We start from the raw sequence: 7,403 nt of genomic DNA, 5'->3' as shown, positions 1-7,403 counted from the left end.
TTCGAGAGCGTTAGTGATACTTACCTTTGTCACTAACGCTCCAAACGCCCCTCCTTCCCACGTTAGAGTTCACGTTAACTGGATTAACGTGGCCACTAACGTGGTAGTGATTGCCATCTCCAATGTTAGTGACAAAGGTGAGTGTCACTAACGTTGGCTTATCATCCTTAGCTCCACATTACTTCTCACGTTAGTGGTCTTAACGTGACCATTAACGTGGGCACTCTTGGGTTGCGCACGCTAGAGTTCACGTTAATTAGGTTAACGTGACTCTTAACATGGCTTAATTTGTGCCTTTGTGGAACGTTTGTGGCATTCACTTTTACCACTAACGTTGGAGCTCCTCTTTTCCTCCATGTTAGCTACCACGTTAATGTAGTTAACTTGGCAACTAACGTGGGCTATGATGGCTTCGAAGGCGTTATTGGTGATCACCTTTTCCATTATTGCTACAAGCTTGTCCCCATTCCACGTTAGTGGTCACGTTAATTAGATTAACGCGGCTGCTAACGTGGCTCCTTCTAGCTTCCTTTGTCCCGAAATCAAGCAATTAAAGTGCATCAGAGCTTTGTTCCAAGTCATGAGGTTATGCATCATCAATTATATCATTCAATTCATGCCTAATCCTCATGAAATCATGTAAAGTTCACAATAATTGCTTGAATCAAGGTGTAAGTGTATTTTCATCTAAAACTTGCTTATTTCCTAAGAAAATGCATGAAACTACCCTAAAACAGTAAAGAAAAGGTCAGTGAAACTGGCCTAGATGCCCTGGCATCAAGCGGTAGAAACTTCGAGTTCAATGAAGTGGTCGACTTATCCGAAAACACAACGGTTCCGAGCATGCAGAAAATGTGCGCCTGGACGTACCCTTCAACAGACTCCTGAGTATCACACGACTCGGTGTCTCTGCACCGCCGGACCCATGCAATATTAACCTTCCCCAACACGTGATCTTGTGGACCGGGCTCCCGACCAAAACACGCAATGCAGTTCTCCACCAAAAACTGGTGACTGCTGTCTGATCTACCCGTAACGGCCTCCCCATTAACCGAGAGACCAAGAATATAGCTCACATCTTCTAGCGTCACCATCACTTTACCGACCGAAAGATGAAATGTGTGAGTCTCCGGCCTCCAGCGTTCCACCAAAGCACTCAGTAATGTAGAATGACCTCTTATTTTGCCTACTCGCGAAACGTATTGAAACACAGTCAATGCCAATGCCGCTGTAGCTACCTCATTAAAGATATCTAGCAGATCGAGTTTTCTAGACAACAAATTCCTGATAGCCTACAAAAAGAAAAATGATACTTATTAAATTTTAAATAATATCAATTAATAATTTATTCAAAATAAATTAGCAACAATAATTAAATAGTATTATTATTATTATTATTATCTTAAAAAATAATAATAAATTATTAACAAGTCATAAATATTTATTTATTATTTATTACTAAAAAATAATAATAACTATTATACAGTATTCTATAACGGCTAATAATAATAATAAACAATATTTTATTATTAAATAATATTATTTATTATTACAAAATATTTGTTAACTATTAAAATTAATAAATTTTTTTACTAAACAGTGTTAAAAAATACCTTTTACTATACTGTATTATTATTATTATTATGAATAAAAATAATAATAAATCACTAAAAATTAATAATAAATTATTAAACCATATTATTAGTTATTAAAAATTAATAATAATTTATTTTTACTATCATAACCAGTATTATAAACAAATAATAATATACTAATCATAATAATAATTACTCAAATATAACAATAATAACAATAATAATAACTATTTATTATATTATCATTATCCTAAACGATATTTTATTAATAAACAGTATTACTTATTATTAGAAAATATTAATAAATTATTAAAAAATAATATTTTTTAATTAAACATTATTAAAAAAACTGTTTACTAAACAGTATTATTATTATCATAAAAAATAATAATAAATCACTAAAAAATAATAATAAATTATTACACAATATTATTATTAAAAAATATTAATAAATTATTCTCATAATAATAATAATAATAATAATAATAATAATAATAATAATAATAATAATAATAATAATAATAACTTCACTAATAATATAGAAATTAATTTGCCTAATAATAACAATAATAATATAATAACCGTAATAAAAAAAGTTAAACTGTAATGAGAAATAAATAATAATATAATATTAGTAATAATAATATTAATAATCACAAAAGTACTAATTAAAACATAAATAAATAAAATTTAAATAAATATATATTTATCGTTAAATATTATAAAAAAATTACTTATCTATTGAAAATGATCCAAATATTCAATAATATGATCTTTTAATTTGGTAAAATCACGCACCATATTTTTTTTGTACTGTATACTTTTTCTTCTTCCACACTTTACTTCTTCACTTTTAACCCTCTTCACTCTTGCTTTCTCACTCTCCTTCAACGCTTTCTCAACTTGCTTCAATAACTTCGTTTTTTACTTGGCTTTCCTAGCTATTTGCGTTTTAGCTTTTAAAGATCCAGGTGAACACCCTCTAAGACACGTGGCGCACATGCAGCTAAGAAGGCTGCAAACCGCAATCTCCATTTTGCTCTGCAATGCTGACAAATGCAACCTGCGTTTTGCTTAGCCCCATGCTGGACAACACCTACGCCTGTCAGCATACAGGACACGTTTCGCAACCTAGTTCCCTTTTCAGCTTAATCGCAGCCTGCGTTTTGCAGTAGTCTCAGATTTTTTATCTCATCGCCTGCAAAATGTTACTTGCAATTTGCAGGTCACTGGTCAACGCAAGTCTATATTTATAGACAACTCACTGTGCATCTATATTCAAGCTTATCACAATTATTTTATCCATAACCAAATTAATTTATGCCATAATTGCCTATATATACATAAATTTTCCTTTTATTTTTGTCGGCATGAGCTGCGAAAATTTAAATTTAAATTGCACGCATTTTCATTGCGTAAAAATAGAGTAAAATTTTAGATATTTTCGTAATTGTAACATGTAAAAAACTAAAAATCAAGCAAAAATTCTATTTGCGTTTTCGCATTTATAGTCTGGAGTCTGGACTACTTCCAAAGTTATTTTCGTAAGTGCAGCTTGCGAAAATGTGGCTGAATGCATAAATTCATACTTATCCCATTTTGGTTTAGATTGGTAAATAATATGATTTTTTATTTAAATAAAAATGCCTATTTCGATAAAGGTATATTCAAATGCGAGGGATGCGCATCTGAATTCAATTAACGGGATTGCGAGCTCTCCTTGTCACTGAATTTGATCATTTTTACAGCTATACTACTAGTCCATTAATTACATGCTTTGCTTTCGCAAATTTAATGTACTTTTGATTCAATATATGTATAAAAGATCTAGATATATATAACACACACACACACACACACACACATATATATATATATATATATATATATATATATATATATATATATATATATATATATTGTGTAATAACGAATTTTCTTTTTAGCTAATTAACCGTCTAGTTTTAAATAAAAAATATTTAAATGCATTCAATGCTTTAAAAAGTAAAAACATTAAAACATAGAAATATTCTTTTTCTTTTCTCAGTTAGGAATAAGAAATCATGAATAAAAAATTATTTAAGAAGATGCTAATTAAATAATTTCCCTAGCCAGCTATATCATATGACCCATAAGGTGGAACAAGTAGTCAATGGTGGTCTATTCCTGGTACCATTTTCTGAGGGGTCCCTCCTTGGTGTTAGGAATGGGACCTCAATTTCTAGCATTGCCCCGTTATAGAAAGAACCTAGCATTTCTTCTGATGAATCCTATATGAACTAGATTGTCATTTATATGCCGGTGCCATATGAACGTATTGGATTTGAGTTTTGCAAAAAAAAAAAAAAAAAAAAAAAACAATTAGGTAGCGTTTGTTTTGAGGTACTAGAACAGAGATTGAGATATTGAGATTCAGTATTATGTTTGTTGGTTTAGATACTAATACTAAAATTTCTGTCTCTATCCTAAAATTTCAATATTTCATTACCTCCATAAAGTGAGGACACAAGGACTAAGGATGTCACCCCCGCCCCCCGCCTCCAAAACCTATCTCCGTCCCCGCCCCGTCTCCGCGACGGATAACAGAGACCCCCGTATCCGACAGGGATCGGGGTCTCCACAGATATCCGCGGATTTTTATAAAAATAATAAACATAAAAGAATATGAACAAAATAGAAAAAATAGAAAAAAAAAAAAACAAAGACCATCCCCAATTGTATTTACAAACATATTTTTCATTGTCTCCAAATACTTAAAGAGTAATAAACAACAAACATCTCTACTAAATATATTTATAAAATATTAAAACAACCAAACATATTCAAAAACTAAAAAATATAATTCTCAAGCCTTCTTTCATCCTGTGATGATAGTGACAGTAGATTCTGATTTATTTAAATCAAATCCTACATCGAACAAAAAACCACAAATCTCAGGAATCATAAAACTTCAAAGAAATCACAAAAATCACAAATTCCAGGAATCATAAAACTTCAAAAAAATCACAAAAATCAAATCACATAAATCAGAAAAATATAAATTGTAATGAATAGAATTAAAATTAGGAATAATCAGAGTCAGAAATAATACTATAATAATTAATAAGTTGTTCAAAGCATAATAAAATAAATCAGAACAGGTTTTTCAAAGCAAATTAACAAGTTCTTCAAAACAAATTAACATTAACAAGTTTTTCAAAACAAATTAAGATAAATTAGAATAAGTTCTTCAAAACAAATTAAGATAAATCAGAACAAATTCTTCAAAACAAATTAACAAGTTCTTCAAAACAAATTAAAAGTAACAAGTTTTTCAAATCAAATTAAAATTAACAAGTTCTTCAAATCAAATTAAGATAAATCAAAACAAGTTCTTCAAAGCTAATTAACAAGTTCTTCAAAGCAAAATAAAATTAACAAATTCTTCAAAACAAATTAAAATAAATTAGTACTAATTCAACAAAGCAAACTAAAATTATAGAAATAATATGATAGATGAACTCTAAAACCACAACTGAATAAATTTAAATGGTAGTTCACAAATTTTATCGAGAGGAAGAGCAGTTGAGCTGACGGTGAAGACGAGAAGGCGCGGAGAGGCGAAGATGAGAAGGCGCGGAGAGGCGAAGACGCGAAGGTTGGCGAAAGGGCTTTGTAGCAACGCTGGCACTGCTGCCTCGGCTGGGTCCCAGGTGGCGACGAAGATGCTCTGCTCGACTGGGTCAGGCGGAGACGGCGATGTTCTCCTCGACTGGCCATATGCGACGACGATGTTGCGATTGCGAACGGGATGGTGAAACTCAAACGCGTGAGAAGAGGGTATGAACTTCATGTTGGCGGTAGTGAGAGGGTAGGAGATGGCGGACGGCAGTGGTAATTAGTAGTGGTGAGAGGAGAAGAGAGGAGTGAAGAGGAGAGGGAGAACGAGTGTGAGTGACGGCTAGGGTTGCAAATTTTCAACTCCTCACTTTCATATATATATATATGGCAGGGTATTATTGTCTTTTTATATATACGGGGATTATACGGGTCCCCACGGGACGGGGACCTCTATCTCCGCCCCCGCCCCGTATAATAAACGGGTCCCTGTCTCCCGTCCTTGCGGGTATAAACTTCCCCCCATATCTACCCCTCGACGGGTAAATCCCCACGGGTACCCGCTCCGTTGGGGATTTTTTGCCATTCCTAACAAGGACTGAAATTTTTAGAGATAGAAACCGAAACTTTAATAACATTTTATACCTAAAATACCCTCATTTCAATTAACTAATTTTAATTTTCCTTTTTGTACAAATTAAATTAGAGTTTCATTCTTATTTTAACTTCTGTCTCTCATTTTACACCAAACAAAATACTAAAATTTATTTCTGTCTCTGTCTCTTAGTCTTTGTCTCTCAGTCTTAGTCTTTCAATCTCTGTCTCTCCACCAAACGCTAAGGTAATTAATAAAGTTTGGGATTTGCAACAAATATTAATTTCTCCACAAAAATAAATAGGAAATAAAAGCACCATAACTAATAATGCATGGGCATAGATCATTCTATGAAAACTTTTAAATATAACCTAAGTGTTTGTAATTTTTAGGATAAATCGTACCATTAAATCAAATTCAACTCAAAATTAAACAATTTGCTCAAATCTAAAAATATTATATATGAATCTACTAAATGCATGTTTTATATAAATCAAATGAGTCTCATTCGATTTGCCAATTTTCCTACTAAATTGAAGTTGTCCAATTTGAATTACCAAGAAAAATATAAATCGAATCAGTTTGAGTCGATTTATGCATGCATGTAACGTTGCCTAGTAAATCGAATCACATTGATTTAATTTATGTATGCATGTATCATCCTTAGTAATTCGAAACAAGCTATTTCGATTTACTTTTGATTTTGTTCTTTTATAATTTGAATAGGGCTGATTCAAATTACTATGCATTCATAAATCGAACTAGGCAAATTCGATTTAGTGTGAGGCCAACATATATAAATATGATATGAACGTGAATTCCTTATGAGAGTGAAACACAATGACTAGTGAGGATAGTTTTTTAGTATTGGTACACTATAGAAGGTCGTTTAAGAAAAAAATACGTTCTGGAATTAAGTTTACTGATAACGATTCCCTTAGTGTTTTTCTGATACCATCAATGAGCTTCACTGAGTTCCTGAATTCCAAAATCAAAAAACTGGGGTTGCAATGTGTGAAACGAGTTGAGAAGTTATTTATAGAAAAATCCGATTTCAGTTTTGCAAGATGATGTAAAATACGATTCGATTGTCATAGGAAGTGACGAAGATTTACAAGTTTTGTTCCATTATCGTCAACAGTTTCCCAAGGTCAGGACCCTTGAGTTGTTGGCTAAGCTTGTAATGTGATCTCCTGCTCTGGAGGTTCGAACCGAAATCTCCAACCTCCAGCAACGATAGCCTATTCTAGTTCGAGGTCTATTTGTGCCTCTTCCTCCGTGCCTGTATTGCACCTGAGGCAATGCTGGTTGCCTCCCCGTCCTTCGCAACTGATCTAAATTGCAGTGGTGATGGAAAAGTAGGTATTATTGATATGACACCAGTTTCATTACAAGGTGGAGCACCGGATGGTATAGACGATATACTATGGGATGACGATGTGGAGCCGAACATAATTGCCGATGATAGTGGTGATGACATAGCACGGAGTAAACCAGTTGAGGGTGGTGGAGCGTCTAGTTCATGAACCCAACAGTATGCCCCGCACTTTTCAAATTTGGACTTGGATGCCATGAGACAGCAAGGGGTTCCTGGCAAACCTGTTGGATTTGGTGCC

The sequence above is a fragment of the Arachis hypogaea genome, chromosome 1 (genome assembly GCF_003086295.3).
Source record: "Arachis hypogaea cultivar Tifrunner chromosome 1, arahy.Tifrunner.gnm2.J5K5, whole genome shotgun sequence".
NCBI classification, from domain to species: Eukaryota; Viridiplantae; Streptophyta; class Magnoliopsida; order Fabales; family Fabaceae; genus Arachis; species Arachis hypogaea.
The sequence above is the reverse complement of the archived record's forward strand: the minus strand, read 5'-3'. Positions refer to the sequence as shown.